Raw genomic sequence first — 23,750 nt, forward strand, 5'->3', positions numbered from 1 at the left:
CAAAGGACAACTAGATACTCAGCTGGACCGGTATGAGGAGCGAAGCCAGCAGCGGAACAGGTTAGCAAGAAAAAATTCCCTGGCGGCGCGGTGAACGGTGAGCGCGCGAGCAGCCTAAAGCGCTGATGGAGACTAGCTACGGGAGCGCACAAGGAAGAGGTGCAGCGGGCTGTCTGCGGTTGGTCGCGCACCTGCGTGCGGAGAAATCAGTGAGAAGGGAAGCCTGCTCGGGGCAGCAGGCTCGCACAATTCCGATCGGATAAACAAGCCGGAGGCGTGTGGTGTGACTGAGGCGGGCTGGGCTAGTGGAGAAGGCCGCCATTGCTCCCTCTCTGACCACGCCCCCACACACAGCGTCACAAACCAGCGACCTGGGTCTCCCCGTCCTGGTAAACAACTAAGGCTTCGCTCAGCTTACTTAACAGCACGAATAGACCAAAAATGGCTCTAGGACAACTCAGAGCCCCAGAACCGATAGATCTAAGCGATGAAGAAATAGCCAGTCTTTCAGATGCACAGTTCAAAACACTGGTTATAAGGATCCTTACAGAACTGGTTGATTTTAGTCACAAATTAGAGAAACATATGGAAGCTAAACTAATTGAAATGAAGGGAAATACACAGGAAACCAATAGTAATGGAAAGAAAATTGGGACTCAAACCAAGGGAGTGGACCAGAAGGAAGAAAAAAATGATCAAACAGAAAAGAATGAAGAAACAAGAATTCAGAAAAATGAAGAGAAGCTTAGGAACCTCCAGGACATCTTTAAACGTTCCAACATCCGAATTATAGGGGTACCAGAAGGGGTAAAGGCACAGCCACCAGTGGAAAACTTATTTGAACAAATAATAAAGGAGAATTTCCCCAATCTGGCAAAGGAAATAGACTTCCAGGAAATCCAGGAAGCTCAGAGAGTCCCAAAAAGTTGGACCCAAGAAGGGACACACCAAGGCACATCATAATTACATTAGCCAAGATTAAAATGAAGGAGAGAATCCTAGAAGCAGCAAGAGCTAAGGGGACAGTCACCTACAAAGGAGTTCCCATCAGACTGTCAGCGGATTTCTCAAAAGAGACCTTACAGGCAAGAAGGGGCTGGAAAGAGGTATTCCAAGTCATGAAAACCAAAGATCTACAACCAAGATTGCTCTACCCAGCAAAGTTTTCATTTAGAATGGAAGGACAGATAAAGTGCTTCTCAAATAAGACCAAATTCAAGGAGTTCATCATCACCAAGCCCTTATTATATGAAATGTTAAAGGGACTTACCTAAGAAAAAGAAGATAAAAAAAGATGACCAGTGAAAGGACAGCAAACTCACAGTTATTAAGAACCACACCTAAAACAAAAGCAAACTAAGAGGACAGCTAGATCAGGAGCAGAACCATAGAAATGAAGATCTCATGGAGGGTTAGCAACAGGGGAGTGGGAGGAGGGGAAGGGGGGAGAAGGTACAGAAAATAAGTAGCATAGACAGTAGATAGAAAATAGATAGGGGGAGGGTAAGAATAGCAGGGGAAATACAGAATCTAAAGAATTTGAGACACGTGTTCATGAACTAAAGGGGGAAATGGTGGGGGAGGGGTATGCAGGGTGGAGGGGAATGGAGGGGGGGAATAGAGCAAATGTAATGGCATAATCAATAAAAAAAGTTAAAAAAAAAAAATAAACTTTTATCTACTCTATCCCATTATGAATAAATTGAAAAATCTAATAAATTTAAATCAATTAGTGACTTTAAAAATGGATTCTTAATTCAAATTTTACAAGTCTCAAATTTAACTCTAGTGTCTGGAAAAGCGACATCCCTGGTGCATTAATTATTTATAAGGCACTTTATACCACAAGGGAGAATCACATCTAACGGATTTGGGGAGAGGAGCACATGCAGGGTGATCTTGCCTGCTCTTCCCATGCAACTCCTTGGGTGTCCACTAAACTGCAAAAGGAACTTGAATTGCAGCCAACTGGAATTTGGCAACAGCCTTCAAAATTTAAGGCTTCTACATCCTCTTTGTCCCAGACATTGTATTTCTAGGAAATTATCTTGATGAAAAAAAAAAACACATCATAACGTGAGCAAAGATGTACTTACAAGGATGTTGTAACAGTAGTGTCCATTGCAAAATTGAAAACTCAAATATCCATCAATAAGGGATGATTCAATAAACAGCTATAATATTGCCCCATGAAAGAATATTCTGTGGCCAGCAAAAATTAATGTATAATGTATAAAGAATAGCAAACAGCAAAAAATGTTCACAATAAATTGTGGATTAAAAAAAAGTTTAAACAGTGTCTATGGTATAATTTATATACTAAAAATATGTATAGCTATAGTACAGATAGATATAGATATGAATAAAACAAAGACTTAAAGGATCATGCTAGTCAAAGTTATCACTCACCTGGTCTACTGCAATAACTTGCTAACTGGTATTTTTATCTAATCAGGCTTCTTATAATCCTACTTCCTCCAGACTACAGCCACATACAGTGTCCAGCAGAGTAAGGCCTGCCTGAGTGTGCTTGGTAGGGTAATAATATGGGTGTAACAATTTATAGTTTTAATCCGAACATTTCACCTAAAATGCCATATGGTGTGCTTAGTGTGATATATTATGTTACAGAATTACATGCTTACGATTTGGTAATAAAAAGGGGCGTTATTTGTGTCAGACCCTGTAGTTTCAAAATGCAAATCCAAATGCCAATTCTGAGTTAAAAATACTTAAAAATGCTCCTTTCCCTTTTAGGATAAAAACCAATCCCTGTCTTATCATTGTCAACGATTGTTCTCTGCCTGCTTCTCTTTCTCGTTCTTTTGCTTCCTGCCACTTTCCTCCAGGCCTCTCTTCACTCCATCATCTACATTCCTAACAACTGCGCCCCAAAAGTCAGTTCCAACACACACAGTTTTAATCCTGGGTCTAAGCATTGTTTCACCCTCCCTGATTTGTGCAGTATAAGAGGCCTCAAAAACCCCATTCCTAAAGAGGAATTTATATTTCCTATCACACCGAGAAATAGGCAAAAGGGCTTTTAATCAGCCCTGAAGTGAGATCTTGGCCAGAGAACAGAAATGCACAAAGGCAGCTGGCCTCTCCCTGTCGGGTTTCTCTGGCAGGCTGTTCGGCTGAGTAAAAGAACAAGAGCAGGGCTCCGCCCATTTGGGTATAGAAAGTGGAGAACCTAATTTTTTGTCACTGTCTTTGAATTGTGGTCATAGAAGAATGTTGATTCATTAGCAACACTCAAATCCTTCATCATCACATCCACTGCACACACCAACTATGTGTTGTTAGGAAGAAGATGGGTCTTTCATTTAACCCCTCAGTACCTCATTTTCTGATACTACATAATGGGCGTCAAACTTGGTCATGTATCTATTTCTAAATCTTGTTCCGACAGCTGTACGTCTAAGGCTCGCTGGCCTTAATGTTTGCCTTAACTTGGTTTTACCTGCGTACAAAATTGGACTTGAAGGACACACACTGGTTTGCCCTGGCCCCATAAAGCCCCAGGAATGGACTTGACCAGTGGATGCTGCACAGAAAAGATTGCTATGAGAAATAGAGTGTGGCATTAGCAGGCAAAGCAAAAAAAAGCATTTAGCCAAATCCAGCCAAATCCAAAGGCCAAATCTGAGCAGCCTAAATGCTTCATAAATTATAGTGAAAGCTGAATCTCTGAATTTGTACGGTATGTGTGTGTGAACTCCTCACAAACAGAGCCCCTCAAAAGTGCCAACACCCCTCGTGTGCCCAAGGCCTAGATGGTTCAGGGCTACATTGACATGAATTTATGAATTCCACCACAGGTTGCGGGATGGGGCACCTCTGGAGGCTGAAAGGCTAATAGACCCTAATCCTCACAATACTCCGCATTAAAATTCCTTTGAAAAAGGCACTCATAAAGGGGAAATAACATGTCCTGCAGGGAGAAACCAAGGTAGACAGTGAACTCTTTCCCTCATAATTTTTCTTACTAGTCTTTCTGATTTTACAGCATGATATGTTCTGAACCTTTTAGTAAAATGGAGGTTTCTCATTTCAGCCTAACTGCTGTTAATCTGTTCCAAATGTTAAAGTTGCAAGTAAGGTCTGGTAACCATCGCTGTACTGAGCTGATAATAGGAATAGAGCCGATCACCATCTGGTTTGGTTCAGAGTACAACTTGCTGCCTAATACTGCAGAATTTGAGTTGGAAGACCCCTGCATTTCATGAATGCCACAAAAAGAATTTAAAACAGCACTCCCCAATAGTCATGTGTCCTTATTTATTGCTCTATAGGTTTGCTAAATATAAAATATCACATTACTAATTTTGGCAAATTCCAGGGTACATAAACAGGCCCAAACCTCTGAACATAAATTATGCCAGAGCTGCCTAATGGTAATTTGAAAAATTCCTGGTGCTTGTTTTCCAGAGGTATGACAGAAAACCATTGCAGAAATAAGAAACAAAATTTGAAATCAGTTTCTCGTTGCAAGTCTCCCTTACCAATGCTGTTGTTGCAGATCTACGAAAATATACTTTATCCTACCACATTATGAATAAATTAGAAAATCTGATTGATCCAGAATGACCAGTGATTTTTAAAATGGATTCTTGACTCAAAAGGAAACATTTCACAAGTCCTTTACAATTTCAAAATTCTCTGTTATATTAGAATAATTCTGGCAACCATATAGCTTTATACAGTACAAAGAAACCTTTCTTCTAACCATATTAAAGTATTTTACTAGGTAAAATATTCTCTGAGAGTTTGAGAGGCCAGACAATGAATATTAATGACAAGGACCATGTCCACCTATTTCCATTGCAATTCCATTTCCACTGATCCCCAGTGTTTTGAATTATGCCTACCACATAGGTGTCTGTCTACTTTAATGACTAGTGCCCGGGAGACCTCTATATGAAAAGTAACAAATCTTTGAATAACAACTTCCTATTTGCTTGACATTTGTGCTTTGTTCTCAGAGCATTTATAAATGACAATCAGACAACATAAACTCTTCATAAACAATGCAATAGCAGGCAATTCCCCTCTGGCAGGAGGAGACCCCAATTTCCTGAAGACACGTTGCTCATTTATTTAGGGACGTATGCCCCCAAATTACAAAAGCAAGATGGAGGCACCGTAAGAAACACAACCCTCCTTGGTGGACTTACTTCTTTATATTGGAAGTATAATATATTTCAAGGCACTCCCTCTACTGCAAGGAAATAAGATTTATTCACAGGTGACTTTCTCCATTAACAATGGTTTCAAAAATTCTTTCTGCAATTTTTGCCCTAGGCCTCCAACTTTTTAAATAACTATATTAACAATTGTGTCATTTCATTTCAACAAGATAGACGATTCTAATATGTCCCTGTTAAATACTTCTAAATATCCAAAAGCTAATCCCGTTGATTAAGATGACTTGAATATAATCACGGATTTTCAAGGCTGGAGCAGAAGCCATCTATCCCAGCTCTCTGCATCCATCTGTAGGCAGAACCATGTGAACAGGTATCACCCCTATTTTGTAAAGACCTCCCAGGTAGATTTTAAGACCATCCATTGAATGACCTTCCAAGAATCCTATTAGAATAAAGCATTTCTTTAAACCTCATTTTCCTTCTACACCTCCTGGCCCACCTGTCTGCTGAAAGAACAGCTCTTGTTTCCTTGCCAAAGACTAATGTCTGTGAACTATGGACTGCTTTTTTTTTTAAACAGTATGATTTCCATAGTAAGAGCAAAACTGAGGTAAGAAAGCAAACCTATTCCCTGTACCTTTTTGCTCCTTCCTTTTCAATCTCCAAACTCCTTTCTTTTCTGGTTCTGCACTTCGTATCTCACCAGCCTAGTGTGTATTTGCTTTGTCACCCAGCAGACATAACTCTGTAGAGAGAAAGTGCCTCTGTGGCACATTATAACTGGTGCCAATAAATCCCCACAGTATCAAGGAAATTCCTTTGTACCATGATAAAGGCGCCTTCTAACAGCCAAGAAAGGAAACACCAGCCCACATGTGCACCTTAAAAGAAACTCCATGTACTTTGTTTTCCCTTTCCATCTGACAGCGCTGCCGTCTGGGAAGCTGAGCAGAAATGGGTCTGCTTAGTACTTGCAAAGGAGACAGTTTGGGAATATCTCGTACCGCAGGCTTCTCTCCTCCCACCCCCTCACTCACATCCCACCTGTCTGAACATGGTGGTGTGAAGAAAGCACATGAAATTCCAGATAAGCAATAGGGTGATTCCATAACCTGCTCCAGATCACAAACTCTCACTGTGCTCAAATGACAGAATCGATTTTTTTTATTTCTTTCAGCTCTAGAAGTTTAAAATAAAATTTTGTGAAGGAAGTTTATTTACCCATATGGTTGGAAATGGGGGTTGCTGATGGGCTACTGAACTTGAAGAAGTGGAATAAAGGTAAATGTATGCAACACTGAAAACACCCTGAACTTACATTCTGCTTGTTACCCTTCATTAGTTTGCTGTGAGTGTGCCTCCATGACTAATTTGCATTTTCCCTCCACTCTGCCTCTGCACATTCTCTATCACCCTCAAGACCTAGTCCATAGCCAACTTTCTGCCTGAAGCCAAATCGTCGTTACTCTCATTAAATGCTCTATCCTCTGAATATTATACCTGAAGTCTTGACCATATGGTTCTGGGATTAATTATTCTCTCTCTTTTTTTATGTGTTAGTCTTATCCTCCCATCGAAACAGTCATTTCCTTGATGAGCTGAATGGGAGGACAATTAGACAATTAAACTACTATGAGCTTTGGTGCTGTTCTTGCTTCTACCACTTTGTAGCTGTCTGACTGTGACCAGTGTTTGAAATGAACTGTGTCTGAGCTTCCTTATCTCTAAAACAGAGCTAACAATACTAAGTTTCCTCGGTGTTTGGGACCCAGTAGGTTATCAATAAATACTTGTTTATGAATCAATATTTCCTTAATTATTTAAAGTTTTTAAAAGTATTTCAGGCTCCTCATTGTAGAGAAAATTACATTGAACAGCATTTTAGACCTAAGAATAGAATGGCCAGGTGTCTTAGTACTGACCTTGCTGTAGATGTTGAGGTTTAAAAAAAAATCACTCTTCACAATTACACTTGCTTTGTCTCTGCCTCTCTCAAATAAAACTAGAGGGCCACACAAAATTTATTTGAGTTTTGGTGATTGTTTCTACTCAAAGTAAGTAGAATTTATCATATCCTCATTGTTTGAATTGAGTATGTCTACTGAAAATCCCTAAGAGGCTACGAGGGCATCCTGAAAAGCTGTAGGTAGTAGGCAGGGGTTTAGACACCTCTGGTTTTTGATGCACTGTTCAAAGGAGGGTGAGCAGCAGGACTGTACATGTCACCGAATGAACATGATTAAGGCAAAACAAACTATCACTCATTTCAGCTGTCCTTTCTTCTGGTGTAATACAGAAAACACCCTGGAGGAAATTCTCCAGGAAATTTTTCCTACTTTTTGAGAGTAACAAAACAAAAGCAAACAGCAAGAAAGTTTGGTAAAAACCCGCTTACCTGTAAATGAATGATAACACTGATATATATAAAAAAAAAAAGCTGACAAGCTGGAAATATGGTTTCTACTTGTGTGAATGAATTATATCATTTTGTGGGTTAATAAAGATTAAAACCCCAGTGTAGTTTCTGTAGGAAGACCAACAGCTAATGACACCAAGGCCACTTTGGTTGGCTCTTCTTGAAGTACACACCACAAGACTCAAATCCCCAAGTCATGGAACTAAGTGCTGCTGCGATTCAACAAGCACATGATGAAAAAGCAGTGTGAGATGAGGAAATGACCAGAGAGGAAGGAAGGATTTGTCAGCAATGACTAGAAAAGTAATTCTCCAAAAAGGCTTGGCTTGGACGCAGATTTAGTTTGGATCTGAAAAGACAAATTGCTCAGCACATTCTGAATCCTGGCTTTGCTGGAAAGAGATGTAGCTCTACCCACAGTGCCAGCCCTCCTACCCACTCATAATAGCTCAGGTTGAGGAAGATGATTCTGGAAAAGCTGTTTCTGCTTCTTTGGTTTCATATTGAATCCTGGAGCCTAGAGATTTTTGTAGGTACTCAACTGAAGTGAATAGAAACCATATCACATTACTCTCAATTATCCAATTTTAGAAAGGGGATTAAAGATGGAGATAATCCAAAAGTAGGACTAGAAAAAGGTCGCTCATCCTCCATACTACTATCAAGGTAATCGTCATTATTTTAATTTTGAAATTTATGTACAGAGATATATGTTAATTTGGGCCTGCAGTTAGAAGTTTTGACAACATACAGCATTATGTGACAATCACACTGTGATCTTGCTTTAAACCCTGCCTCCTGCTCAGCAATATCCAATGGTCCCTAATGGCTGACGGGTTAAATGTAAATTTGGTAGCATGATATAAAAGCTTGTCATTATTAGACTACTGTCCATTTTTCCAACCTCAGCTCTTAACCATTTTCTCTCATATACTCTGCAGACTATCCATACAAAAATGCTTATACTTACCTGAACTCACCTATTCTTTTATGCTTTTATCCATTTTCCTGGAGCACTCTACTTTTATACCCCTACTCTTCCTAAATTAAGCAGAGATTAGGCTAATTTACTATAAGGCTCCTCCTAATAAATAAGTTATTATATTATAAATATAGCATATACAAAATAACATATCTCTCTCTTATATATAAAATTATGTACGTTTATATCTCTGATGTAACAACCCAGAGGTAGGGATGGCGAGGCAGCACTGTCATTCACAACACACACTGGGTTGGCCAAAAAACCTATATGTCTTTTTCATTTAACTAAAAGACACATTTTGACTTCCAATCAAGATGGCAGCACAGGTAAACATGGCTTGCCTCCTTGCATAACCACATCAAAATTAAAACTAAATTATAGAACAACCATCACTCAGAACCAGCAGAAATCAAACTGAATGGAAGTCTGACAACTTGAAATTAAAGAAACCACATCCATCCAGACTGGTAGGAGGGGCAAAGATGTGGAACCTGCTGGTCTCACATACACAAGTGGTAGATAAAAATTTGGGAGGGATATCTTGGGAACAACAAATCCCAGCCCCATACCAGGCTCCCCAGCCCAGGGTACCAGTGCCAGGAAGATAAGTCCCCATAACTTCTGTCTGTAAAAACCAACAGGGATTGAGTCAGGGGAAGAAACTTCAAGCAGTTCCTCTTAAAGAACCTACATATTAACTTACTCAGATTCATCCCCTCTGAGCTCCAGCCCTTGAGTAGCAGCTTGAAAAGCACCAGAGGTATACAGGGAGGAACTGAAGTGGCTAGCTTCGAGGAGAAAATTGAGGAACCACTTTCTCCCAGACAGGAAGGCAGGCAGAGCCATAGAGCTGGCAAACTGGCTAACAGTTGCCCCCCCCCTTGGAGATCCCACCCCATTTACAGCTGTTAACAGTATCTTTTCCATATGAATGGTTGGTCTTGGCTCAAGCTGCACAACTTCCTAAATCCTTTCAAATAATTAACAGCTGACATCAGTGAGCCCCCAGTTTCATACCAGCAAAGCTATCATTTAGAATCAAACGGCAGATAAAGAGCTTCCCAGGCAAGAAGAAACTAAGGATTTCATCATCACCAAACCATTGTTACATGAAACATTAAAGGGACTTATTTAAAAACAGATCAAAACTATGAAAAATAAAATGGCAATAAATACACATTTTTCAACAATCGTATCTAAAAAACCAATTAGGTAAACAAGAAGAACAGAGACAGAATAATAGGTATGGAGAGCATTTTGATGGGTGCCGTATTTATAGAGAGTGTAAGGGAACAGGTGAAGATGTGAGAGTATTAAGAAGTGCAAATAGGTAGTTATAGAACAGGAGTGGGGATGTAAAGTACAGAATAGCAAATGGAGTAGCCAAAGATATATACACATAATTCATGGACATGAACAATGGTGTGGGGTTTGCCTGCGGGAGTGGTACATGCTGGGTGGAGAAGGGGAAAAACTGAGACAACTGTAACAGCATAATCAATAAAACAATACGAATAAATAACAAAAGACATTTTTCATTTTCATCAATAACTTTATTGATTTGGATATCTTGAATATATTGGCTATCTCCTGCATGCTATAGTGCTGACTCAATTAATGTCTCAATTTCATTGCTATCAACTTCCACTGGTGTACTCAACCATGGAGCATCATCCAGCAAGAAATCTCCAGCATGAAACTTTGCAAACCACTTTTGACACATTTGATCAGTCATAGCACCTTCTCCACACACTACACAAATCTGTTTTTTAATAGTTTATTTATTTTCAGAGAGGGAAAGGGAGGGAAAAAAAGAAGGAGAGAAACATCAGTGTGTGGTTACCTCTCATGCGCCCCCAACTGGGGACCTGGCCTGCAACCCAGACGGATGCCCTAGATGGGGAATCAAACCAACAACCCTTTGGTTCACAGGCCAGTACTCAATCCACTGAGCCACCAGCCAGGGCCACAAATCTTTTTTGCATTTAAGTTGTGTTTTTGTGTTTCGTAAAATAATAGAGCATAATATGCTAAAAATGTGTATTTTCTTTCATCTTCAATATTAAAATGGCTACACAAAAATTCACCAATTTTGATTTTTTAAGGCATGTTGATACAACAGCTGTCATAATGTAATCTAAAAAAAAATTGTTCAGAATGAAGTTAAAGACATCTAAGTGCTACTACAGCCATCTTACAAAAAAAACTAAAACTTTTTGGCCAACCCAATAGTTCCAATAATTCCAGGTGTGAGGCAGCTGCTCCATTTCTCACCAAGTCACTATCAGTGGCAAAGGAGAAAGAAGCTATGAAGGCCATTAGCCTCCTTTATTAATGGAGTGATTCAATGTTGCATGAACTAGTTTTCATATACCACTAGCAAAATTTGATCATCTGGACACATTTAAATGTGAAGGAAAACAGAAAATACAGTCTCTAGCTGGATGGCTTTGTAACCTTCTAAACACCCTGGAGTTTTCTTATCAAAAGAAAAAATATTGCCCTTGCTGGTGTAGCTCAGTGGATTGAACGCGGGCCTGCAAACCAAAAGATCGCGGTTCGACTCCCAGTCAGGTCACATGCCTGGGTTGCAGGCCAGTTCCCAGCAGGCTCCAGTTCCCAGCAGGGGACACACCAGAAGCAACCATACATTGATGTTTCTCCTCCTCTCTCCTTCCCTTCCCTTCTAAAGATAAATAAATAAAAATTAAAATAAATAAAAATAAAAGAAAAATATTAAAAATAAAAAGAGCTGAATCAAAGAAACGAAAAGTGAGTGGAAAAGAGACTCAGGAAGCATTTCAGAGGGAGAGCCTTAATGACCATGAAGGGGAGAAAAGGGTTCATTCAAGGTTTACACTTTGGTGACTAAAAATGACAGTAGATAACTTAACCAAGAAAGAGAATACAAGTACAAGGAAAAAAAATTTAACTGGGAAAATTGAATTTAAGGTTTCAACTATATATTGCAATGACACTTCATTAAGCAGTTGGAACCACAGATTATGGACAAAATTATATTTTAGAGCTTCAGATGAATTCTATATTGGAGATTAAGTTTCTTCCTTCCCTTACTTATTTACCCAAAAGACCAATTAATATAATAATATCATTTAAGCATCTATAATTCATAGGATTGAATTATACCATGATGCTGCATATTATTAAAATATTTAGAGAAAAGGTACAAAACATGTGAAGCAATGATTTCAGATGGCATTTTAAAAGCCTATGAACTCTCTGAAGTGATGAGAATAAATTTAAAATTGTTAGACAAAGCCAAGTATATAATAAAGTATTAAGTCCTAAAGTTATATACTTTGATACAGAATGTTACCAGAACTAATGAAAGAGGACTTAATTTGTCCCTGAAACAGAATATGTAGAAAAGAAAGGCATCCTAAACCCTTCATATGGTAGGCCAAGAAAAATAATCAAGAGAATTCTCGTGAAAGATTTTGAAATATACAATAAAAATCTTTCTCCAGCTCTTTCTTTGGATGAGAAGTCACAGGAAGTCCATAAGAAAATGTATGATAGGGCCCAAATAGTTGTAGCATTACTAGTAGTGGTGGTAATAGACAACTGTTACTTTAAATCAGTACCTACTACCCGTTCACTGCTAAGTACTACATATAATTGTTATATGATTAATTCTTAAAACAATCTTAGAAATACACAAGCTATAGTATTCATGAGTATTCGAAATGGAGCCAAAATATAATTAAAGGAGGAACTCAGCCTCCACTCAAAGACTAGAGGGAGGGATAGATTCAGTAGATTCCAATTATTCTACTTTCAGAACATAAAGAGATCCTATTACTTTGCTCACTATAGACCTACACAAACACAGACTTGGGCATTTTAGTGCTCTCCCCTCTCTCATTCTCCCTTTTCCTTAAGAATTACATGGAACCCTATGACCACATCAATTCCTACTGGACTGTTTCCCAAAGAGAGTCCTGAAGGCTTCCTGTCTTCTAAGAGCTCATGATGTTAAAGTTAACAATGGCATCTGTTTCAATATCTATTTTTAAAATGTTAATAAACACTCTTTGTTAATTATCCCCCTAAAATGGGACACCTGGCAAGTCTGGGAGTGCAATGCTGCACAGAAACCAGAGGCAGGGGCTCCAGAAAGAGTCCACCAGTTTACAACTCGGCAGAGCACGCTGGTCATCACGAGGATATTAACCGTGACTTGGTTTTAAATCATCTGTGTGTGGCTCCTTATTACCTCATTGATACCAATAGTCTGCCATTGCTTAAGGAGCGATAACACAGGCAAATGCTGAGATGTATATTACTGCGTGCAAACACGCTAAATATGCCTATTCGCCTCCAAAAGACCCCCTGCAGATCCTTTAGTTAAATCTGTCTGATCAAAATTCTTTAAAAGCGCATCAGTTTCTCCTGCACTTCAACAGTAATGCTAATAAATGATAGTGGTAATTATATCCAATTCAGCTTTATTTTGACTGGGAATAAAAATACTAACATCTGTGATATATTTGTGAAGATATGCTTAATAGCAACCTTCTTTTATGTCATCACTTAAGAATAAAATACAGTAATTTACAAAAACTTTTTGCTAAATCACTTTGTTATATGCTTTAAAAAATTGGAAAATCAGTTTTTAAATTCCCGAGTTTGCAAAATAATATGTTATTGTGAAAGAGATCATTCATCCAAAAAGGTTAGGAAATAATTATCTACATCAGTGGTTCCCAAAGTATAGTCCTCAAAACAGAGTGACATGGAATTTTTTAATTTTAAGAATAATGTTCTTATTGTTTCAAAAAAAATGATGCACATTTACTTTAGAAAGTGTACTGAGAAGTTCCAGGAAGAAACTAAAAGATTTACCAACATTCTATCATCCCCAAATAATCACTGCCAAATTTTATTAAACATCTTTACAAATATGCATATTTTTCAAGAGTACTTTCACATGAGCATATATAAATAATTTCAGAAAAATAGAATAATCATGATTTTAAATTCTTAAAAATTGTTAATAAATGGAAGGCATTACTGATATTCAGATCCTTCACAGAAGATATGGTTGCTAAAAGAAAATATTTCTCTATAGGTAAAAAAATTTAGAGAAATATTTGATACCCCTTTTGAAACTTTATTTTACCTTTAAAATGTTTTCTTGCAATTCTTCCTTGAACCTAATCTCTACCCTACCCTAGTTTTTGTTATTTTTTCATTTTAGATTATCAAAGCTTATATGTATATTTTACTTTTATATTTTGTAACAACTTACAGTTGTCTTAGATTTATACTTATGTATTAAAAAGAAGTGATAAATATAATGTACCATAGGTATTGAAGGTTAAATGATGGTAGCATAGAAATCTCTTGTAAATTATAAAGTGTTAGAAAAATACTTGTTCTACTATATCAATATTTCCTATCATTCTTTCTCTACATAATAATCCTCCTTCTCTGTGGGGAATACATTCCAAAATCCCCAGTGGATGCCTAAAGCCATGGGTAGTACCAAATTCTATACATCCACACCTATGATAAACTTTAATTTATAAATTAGGCACAGTGAGAGATGAACAAAAATAACTAATAATAAAAAACAATTATAATAATACAAGGTCTGTCTGGAAAAATTCCAGCCATTATTAATATAATGAGAAGTTCGGTGACATAGATGTAAGCTGACAGCCAAAGAGAATGGGCAGGAATGAACATGCATGAACAATGACGACTTCACTGTATTAGTCAGCGAAGGCAGTAGATGCCATTGAGTGAGCATGTGTACTGTGTGGCTGTTGCATTCAAAATGACTGAGTAGAGCAATGAATCTGCATCAAATTTTGCACTAAGTTTGAACACTCCCTGCAGAAGCTATTCATATGATTCAAAAGATGACAGCTATGGGCAACTGGTGACCGGCAACTTCATCATGACAATGCACCTGCTCATGAATCACGTATTGTGCAGAGATATTGGCAAAACAGTGGATCACCCAGGTGATTCAGGCCCCCTAAACCCAGATTTGGCACCCTGTGACTTCTGGCTTTTTCCCCAAACTAAAATCACCTTTGAAAGGGAAGAAATTTCAGACCATCAGTGAGATTCAGGAAAATACAGTGGCACAGCTGATGGCAATTGGGAGAACTGTGTGAGGTCCCAAGGTGCCTACTTTGGAGGGGACTGAGGCAACACTGTCCTATGTACAATGTTTCTTGTATCTTGTATCTTCTTCAATAAATGTCTATATTTATCATATCACATTGTTCGATACCTTCTGGACAGGCATATATATATATAAAATTCACTCATTATGTTATTCATTTTTATTCATTACCTCAAACTAAATTTTAAACTCCTTGAAGGCAAGATGTAAATATTAGATTTTTGTGTCCTTATTACCTTCTGTTTCATACCTACTGGCACCACCAGTGTGTTTGTTTATAATAAGCTTTCAAAACCCAGAAATACAACTCTACAACACAGTTAGGGGTTTACACAAAATTCTAAGTTCACTTAGCAGGTATTTAACTAAACTGCACCTCAGAGACTGCCCGTGTTCAAAAAATAAAACAAACACATAAATTATAATGAACATAATCTACAAATCTACAAGTTACAGTAAACATAATTTAGCATTACATGTTAAATCAAATTATAATATATAACAAATATTATTTCTATTTAATATATGGACATTAAATATATTTATATATTGCAATATATGTGTTATATATAATAAATATCAAGGAGTTAATTGTTGGTTCTTTAGATTAAAAATCAACATTAAGATAGTACTTCCATGTTTTTAATATTAAAACAGTATTTCTTACAATACTTGAAGATATTCTTCAAATACCACAGGTTTGTGTAGTAGATAAAGATGGGCTTAAAATATTGTCTTGACATTATGCTAAGCAAAATAAGCCAGGCGATGAAAGACAAATACCCTATGATCTCACCTTTAACAGGAACCTAATCAACAAAACAAACAAACAAGCAAAATATAACCAGACACTGAAATTGAGAACAGGCTGACAGTAATCAGAGGGGAGAGAGGGGGGAATTTCAGGGGAAAAGGGGAAGGGTTTACAGGAATAAGTATAAAGGACACATGGACAATAATGGGGGTGCAGGTGGAAACAGGGGAGAGAGGTGGGGAGGGTTGGGATTTTGGGCTGGGCGTCAGGGGGAAAGGCAGAAACTGTACTTGAAGAACAATAAAAAAATAAAAATTAAAAAAAACATATTGGCTTGAGCTGAATGTACACTGACTCTAAAACATATACAGTAAGTATGTTGTTGCTTTTAAAAAGAAATTCCACATATTGAGTTTAAAAAGAAATTCCACATATTGAGTTTACTTTAATGTTCTATCCTATTTCTCTCTTAACAGTTGAGGGAAGAATTTTGAATAAGTTCATTTAAATTTTGATTTGTTTCAAATAAATAAAAGCTTATACAATGATATTAATAATAATGATGATTTTCCTCTGGTTAAAATAAATAAATAAAGCCTCATCCTACATAGGCTCATGTCAACTGACAAGGCATAGTAATTAACTATGCCTTAACAAGGCATAGTGTTTAACTTTGGGGTTTTAATATTATTATACAAGCTTATTATAATGCAAAAGTGGTCCGTTATAAGCACAGTAACTATGGCACACAACTGCAGTTGTATTTGGCGTTCTTATGGGTCTAAGAAACAAGAAGCTACTGCTTCATTGCCAAGAAGTCAAGTTTAATTTGCTTTCTTTTCCCCTTCCTCTTCAACTGGCTGAAATACAAATTCCACTGCAAATGCAACAACCAGCAAACAGAGATGCCATCATAAATACATAACACTGCCAAGGAGGAAGCCCTACTTTGATGGATAACAGGGCTTCCCATGGCAACTGGAAGGTATTCTGGGCAGCATATTTAAGCCTTGAAACCATATTATCAACAAAATGCATGCATTCCTTACAACTAAAAAATAAGTTACTTTTTTTTTACAACATTGACATTTACTATTACTCAGGGGGTAATTTTGTTCGTATTTGTCTAGTTCGTATTCTTAGTGGACTGAGAAATTTTATAAATCTTTCATTCTGAACTTCTGCAATACCTAACCGCAATCAAGGAGGCCCTGCTATGCCTTAAATAAAATTTGCCATACTCAATAAAGTAACAAAAACCACAAGCAGTTTTTGAACTTTGCTAACTAAATTCATAGTCTGATAAACTAATTTGGGTGTTAAAATTTAGCAACTGAATGACACTGCTTGCCAGCATCAGTTGGCCTTGGCACAAAATGTGGACACAACAAATATTTGTAACATCCACTGTGGTAGCAGTGTATGTTAGACACTGTAGGGGGGGGGGGGTGAAATTGAAGACAAGACCTCTACTCTGATGGAATTTTTCTTCTAGTTCATAGAAATAACTTATACAGGACACTCCTAAATCAAAGCAGTATTTTGTTAGAAAAATCTGATCCTTGTGGGATGTTACAAGAAACATCATTTGCCCACAATTGCTCTAAATTCTGAACTCCCCAAAGCAAGAATTCCAAGCATTACCTATCAACAAATACAAAAACTAGAAAAGAATCTTTTAGATCAGAGATGAAATAGAGGCTCAAGACCTCGTCAGCTTTGGTTTTAAGTTCAAAATACTGTGCACTGAATTTTATGAACTCTTTCCCCATCACAGTCACTGTGAAATGTCAATGCTAAGGAGTGGCATCACCAACACAGTGGAGCAGGAAACCCCTGGCCTGTTTCCCCACAAATATCGGCAATTAGACAGCTATCCATCAACAAAAACAGCTCCGGGAGAGCTCAGAAGTTCACTTAAGAAACTTTAGCAACACTGTGAAACAACAACAACAACAAAAACCTGAGAATAACTGCACAAAAAGAAAGAAAGAACAGCTTCATTTTACGTGCATCAGCCCATCCCCCAGGCTGGCGCTGCTCAGCGCCAAGAGGGAACTCCCCAGCTAGAAAATTTCCCTTGCTGGGAAAGGGAGAGCAAAGTGAGTGATCTGCTTCCCAAATGCACTTCAGTTTCACCCTACCCAGAGACCAGCAAAGCAGAGACATACAGGGATGTCCAGGAACAAAAGAGAAGGGCAGGGGCTGGCTGTATCAATCGCAGAACAGAAATGACCAGCTCCACCAGTGAAGACCCTCTGCAGCAGACCCTAGCAGTTTTAATCACTACAGAAACCAGCACAGCTGAGACAGAACCCCCCTGTAAATATCACTGTTTTGGGGGGGTTCACACACTCCAGGTGCCTGAGTCCCCCTCTCCACACCTTTCCTTCCCTCCCTGCCAAAGCTTGTGATCTGTACCAATATCTTGCCCAGCTTCTGCAGCTGCATGAGACTGCTGCCTAGACTCTGGTGGCTGACCCCATGGCTGCACACAGGCTGAAGCTAGCTCCTTCAGCTATGTACTTGTATACCCCACCCCGACTCCTGTCACCATGTGCGTACCCATGGCAAGACTCTGAGGCCGCATGAGTGCACACTGACATCCAGGGACCCTGCAGTTGCCAGTGCACCAACCCTTGGCCCCAACCCTTGCTGCCTGCCCTACCCCACCACGAGGTGTGTGTCTGCAGTTGGCACCTGTCACCACATAGACACCTGTAGGTAGCTCCCACCGGCAAGGTGTGCACACCAGTGCCTCCACTAACCACCAATGCTGTCCTAGTTCCTAGCCCCTCAACCTCAAAGTGGCACTGAGGTACCAACAACACTTGTATCCACCGCAAATCCCCCAATGCTCAAATTACACAGCTGTCAATAGTATGGACTCCAGCAGCATGAGTCACTGAGCTATCTGGGCCCCCCTAGGACCCAGAACTGTTGCACATACCCACACTTGGTGCTGTGAACTACCAGACCCAGGGTTACAACACATCCTACTTTGTCCCCCCATACAGGTGAAGGTCCTTCCTTACTAAGTCAGCCCATAAACCTTGGGAGAGGTGACTGCTTCTTCAGATGCGAAGACACCAATGCAAAGGTACTGAGAATCACAAAGAATGTGGGAACATGACGTTACCAAGACAACACAGTAAATCTCCAGTATGTGATACCAAAAAATGGAAATCCAGAAACTGTGTGATAAAGAATTCAAAATAATTGTTCTAAGGATGGTCAAAGAGCTGCAAGAGAACAGCTAACCAATTAATGAAATCGGCAAAACAATTCAAGAAAAAAAGGAGAAGTTCAACAAAGAGAGAATACAGAAAAAGAACCAAAAGGAAATTCTGGAACTGAAGACTACAGCGAATGCACCGAAGAAATCAATAATAGCTTCAGCAGTAAGCTGCACCGACTAAGCAGAAGAAAGAAACAGTGAGCTCAAAAACATATCATGTGAAACTATCAAGTTAGAGGAACAAAAAGAAAAAAAAGAAGTGAAATGAAATGAAGAAAGCCTATGGGACACCATTAAGAGAGAAAAAAAAAATGCATCCCTGAAGTGCCAGGAGGAGCAAAGCCAAGGAAAAGGGGTAGAAAGCTTAAGCAAGAAAGAATGTCTGAGAACTTCACAAACCTGGGGACAGATTTAGCCACCCAAATTCAGGAAGCTAATAGGTCAGGCCAAAATTTCTATCCAAAATAGTGTTCTGAAACATATATTATACTAAAACTGTCTCAAATCGAAGATGAAGAGAGAATTTTAATAGCAGCAAGAGGAAAAACTATTCTCCCATACTAGAGAACCCCCACAGGGTTCTCAGTGGATCCAGCAGCAGAAGCCATGCAGACCCGAGAGGATGGGATGATACATGCAAAGTGCTGAAAGGACAAAAACAGCCAACGAAAATACTGTACCCTGCAAACTTGTTCTTCAGAAGTGAAGATGAGGTCAACGCTTTCCCAACAAACAATCGGAGGGAGTTCATCACCTCTAGTCTTGCCTGATTAGAAATATTGCAAGGAGTTGTTCAAGCTGTAACAAAAAGATACTAATTAGTAACATGAATTAAAAACATATGAAAATGTATAATATACTGGTAAAGGTTAAGTATATTGTCAGATTCAGGAAATTTTGGTAGTGCAATGTGATGTTTTTATCACTTAACTCTCAGCTAAAAGGAAAAAGTATTAAATATAGCTATAGTTACAATACCTTGTTAGTGTATACATAACACAAAAAGATGTAAACTGTGACATTAAAAACCTAGAGTATAGCATGGAGAAGTAAAAGGGTAGTTTTTGTACATGAATAAAGTTTAGTTATCAGCTTAAAATAGACTGTTATAAGATGTTTTATGTCAGCCACAAGATAAACACAAGACAAAAATCTACACCAGATACAGACCATATAAAAAGAAGAGAATATATTACTATGAAAAATCATTGATTCACAAAGGACGACAATGAAAGAGGAAGAAAGGGACAAGGGAACTACAAAAGAGCCAGAAAACATTAAAAGATGGCAATAGTTTGTGCTTACCTATCAATAATTTAGTTAAATGTAAATGGATTAGATTATCCAACCAAATGGCATAGAGTAGCTGAATGAATGAGAAAACGAATAACAAGGTCCACTATATGAAGTGGGTCAAAAGACCCAATTCAACTTCAAGGACACACATAGGCTCAAAGTGAAGGGAGAGAAAAAATATGCCATGCAAACAGAAACCAAAAGACAGCAGGGACAGCTATACTTAGACAAAATAGACTTTAAGTCAAAAAGAGTAATAGCAAAGCTATCATTTAGAGTGGAAGGGCAGATAAAGTACTTCCCAGATAAGGTCAAGTTAAAGGAGTTCATCATCCCCAAGCCCTTATTATATGAAATGTTAAAGGAACTTATCTAAGAAAAGGAAGATAAAAAATACAAACAGTAAAATGACAGCAGACTCACAACTATCAACAACTGAACCTAAAGAACAACAACAAACTAATCAAACAACTAGAACAGGAACAGAATCACAGAAATGGTGATCACATGGAGCATTATCAGTGGAGAAGGGGAGGGGGAGAATGGGGTAAAGGTACAGAGAATAAGAAACATAAATGGTAGGTACAAAATAGACAAGGGGAGGTTAAGAACAGCATAGAACATGGAGAAGCCAAAGAACTTACATGTACGGCCCATGGACATGAACTAAGGGGAAGGAATGCTGGTGAGAGGGGGAGGTGACAGGTGGAGGGGAATAAAGGGAAGAAAAAAAGGGACAACTGTTATAGCATAAGCAATAAAATATATTTAAAAAGCAAAAAATAAAGTATTAGTGAAGAAGCAATAAAAAACTAAAAAATGAAAAGAACTATAATAGATTAAGAAGCAAAGGGGTCAATTCATCAACAGAGTATAACAATTATAAATATACATGTACTCAATATCAAACACCTAAATACATTAAGTGATTATTGATAGACCTGAACTAATAGACAACAACATAAATATAGTAGGAAACCTTAATCCACTACTTTTAACAATGGATAGATCATGCAGACAGAATACCAATAAGAAAACACTGGACTTAAACATACTTTAGAGTCCCAGGGGCGCCCAACCTGTGGCCCACGGGCCACATGTGGCTCAGTCAGGATGGCTGTGAATGTGGCCCAACACAAAATTATAAATTTACTTAAAACATTGTGAGATTTTTTGGTGATTATTTGTCACAATGTATTTAATGTGTGTCCCAAGACAACTCTTCTTCTTCCAGTGTGGCCCAGAGATGCCAATAATTTGAGTACCCCTGCTCCAAAATAACCTCATAGTCATATAGAGAATATTCAGTCATTCAGAGAATATTCAGAGTCTCCATAGTCATTCAGAGAATATTCAGATAAGCATATTCATCTTCAATGCACATGGAACATTCTCCAGGATAGAGCATATGTTAGATCACAAAAACAACTTTTAGCAAATTTAAATGATTAAAGTCATACCACATATTGACATGAATTAGAAATCATTAAGAGGAGGAAAGCTAGAAAATTCACAAGTATATGGAAATTAAAGAACACACTCCTGAAAAACCAATGGGTCAAAGATGAAATCAAACAGAAATTAGAAAATCTTGAAACAAATAAAATGGAAAACACAACACCAAAATGTATGGGATGCAGAAGAAGCAGTGTTAAGATAGAAGTTTACAGCAATAACAGCATATATTTTAACAAGAAAGATCTCAAATAAATAGCCTAACTTTACACCTCAGGGAACTAGAAAAAAAAAACAAGCTAACAAAGCCCAAAATGAGCAGAAGTAAGGATATAACAAAGATCAGTGCAAAAAACAACAACACTGAAATAGAGAATAGAAAAACAATAGAAAATTAATGAAATCAAATAGTTTTGAGAAAGAGAACAAAATTGACAATCTTTTAGCTTCGCTTACCATGAAAAAAAGAAGGGGACTGAAAAAAATTATAAATTAAGGAGGAAACACTGCAACTGAAATTACAGAAATACAGAGGATTATAAGAGACTACTATGAACAATCATATACAGCAACAAATTGGACAAACTATAAAAAATGGATAAGTTCCTAGAAACATACAACCCAACAAAATGGAATTATAAAGAAATAGAAAATCTGAACAGACCAACTATTAGTAAGGAGATTGAATCAGTAATCAAAAACTTTCCAACAAAGAAAATCCCAGGACCAGGTTGCTTCACTCATAAATACTACCAAACATTTAAAGAAGAATTAACAGCCATGTTTTTCAAATTGTTCCAAAAAAGAATAGAAGGGGAGAAAACACTCTCAGGCTTATCTCACAAGGCCATCATTATACTGATGTCAAAGTAAGATAAGAATACTATAAGAAAAGAAAACTACAGGCCAGTATCTTTGATATACACTTCTCAACAAAATATTCAACAAATTTTCCTTTTTAAAAAATATTTTATTTATTTTTAGAGAGAGAGGAAGGAGAGGAGAAAGAGTGGGAGAGAAACATCGACGTGTGGTTGCCTCTCATAAGTCCCTTACTGGGGACCTGACCTGCAATCCAGGCATGTGCCCTGACTGGGAATCGAACCGCAGTCATTTGGTTCACAGGCCCATGCTCAATCCACTGAGCTACACCAGCCAGGGCTCAACAAATTTTTAATAAAATATTGGCAAACTCAATTCAACAACACATTAAAAGGATCACACACCATAATCAAGAAGGGAGCAAGAACAGTTTCAATATATGCAAATCAATCAGTGTGAAGGACCATGTCAACAGAATGTAAGACAAAAAATCATACAATCATCTTAATAGATGTGGAAAAAACATTGGGCAAAATTCAAAATTCTTTCATGAAAAAACACTCAACAAATTCCATATAGAAGGAATATACCTCACATAATAAAGTCTATATGTGACAAACCCACTTCTAACATCATATTCAACTGTGAAAATTTGAAAAATCCTCCCCCCCCAAGGTCAGGAACAAGACATTGGTGCCCACTATTACCCCTCCTATTCAATTTAATATTGAAGTTCTATCCAGATCAATTAGGCAAAAAAACTAAAAAGAAGGTATTCAGACCAGAAAGGAAGAAGTAAAGAGGTAAAATTGCCTTTGATTGCTCCTATGATCTTGTATATAGAAAATCCTAAACACTCTAGCAAATAACCCTTTGACCTAGTGAGAAATTCAGTAAACTTTTAGGGTACAAAATCAACACTCAAAAATCAGTTGCATTTCTATGCAATAACAATAATCTGAAAAAGAAAAAAGAAAACAATCTCATTTACAATGGCATCAAAAGCAATAAAATACTTAGAAACAAATTTAACCAACATAGTGAAAGACCTACATACCAAAACTATGAGACCTTGATGAAAAAAACCGAAGAAGTTACAAATGAATGGGAAGATATCCTATGTCCATGGATCAGAAAATTTAATATTGTTAAAACATTCATACAGCACAAAATCTCTATTGATCCAGTGTAATAGCTATCAAAATTCCAATAGAATCTTTCACAAAAAGAAACCAAAAAAATCCTAAAATGTGTATGGACCACCAAAGACCCTGATTAGTCAAAAGAGTCTTGAGAAAGAACAAACCAGGAGGCATCACATGTCCTAATTTAAAACTATTGTATAAAGCTTTGGTAATCAAAACAGCATGGTACTGGCATAAAAACAGACACATAGACCAATAGATCAGAATAGAGAGCCCAGAAATAACTCCACAGATATATTTGTGAATTTTATATATTTTTAATTAAAATT

The 23,750-nt window shown here is 37.7% G+C and overlaps 1 long non-coding RNA gene across 1 annotated transcript in view; it reads right to left on the reverse strand.

Moving 5' to 3' along the window:
* Window positions 1-19,489, reverse strand: part of LOC128626742 (uncharacterized) — a 93,245-nt gene extending 73,756 nt beyond the window's left edge. Inside the window, exon 1 of the long non-coding RNA XR_008390795.1 lies at window positions 19,384-19,489. This is a non-coding gene — a long non-coding RNA (uncharacterized LOC128626742). The remainder of the gene's footprint in view (window positions 1-19,383) is intronic.
* Window positions 19,490-23,750: the final 4,261 nt, after the last annotated feature.

This window comes from Artibeus jamaicensis, unplaced genomic scaffold (assembly GCF_021234435.1).
Source record: "Artibeus jamaicensis isolate MK-2021 breed Jamaican fruit bat unplaced genomic scaffold, CSHL_Jam_final scaffold_916, whole genome shotgun sequence".
Classification (NCBI taxonomy): domain Eukaryota; kingdom Metazoa; phylum Chordata; class Mammalia; order Chiroptera; family Phyllostomidae; genus Artibeus; species Artibeus jamaicensis.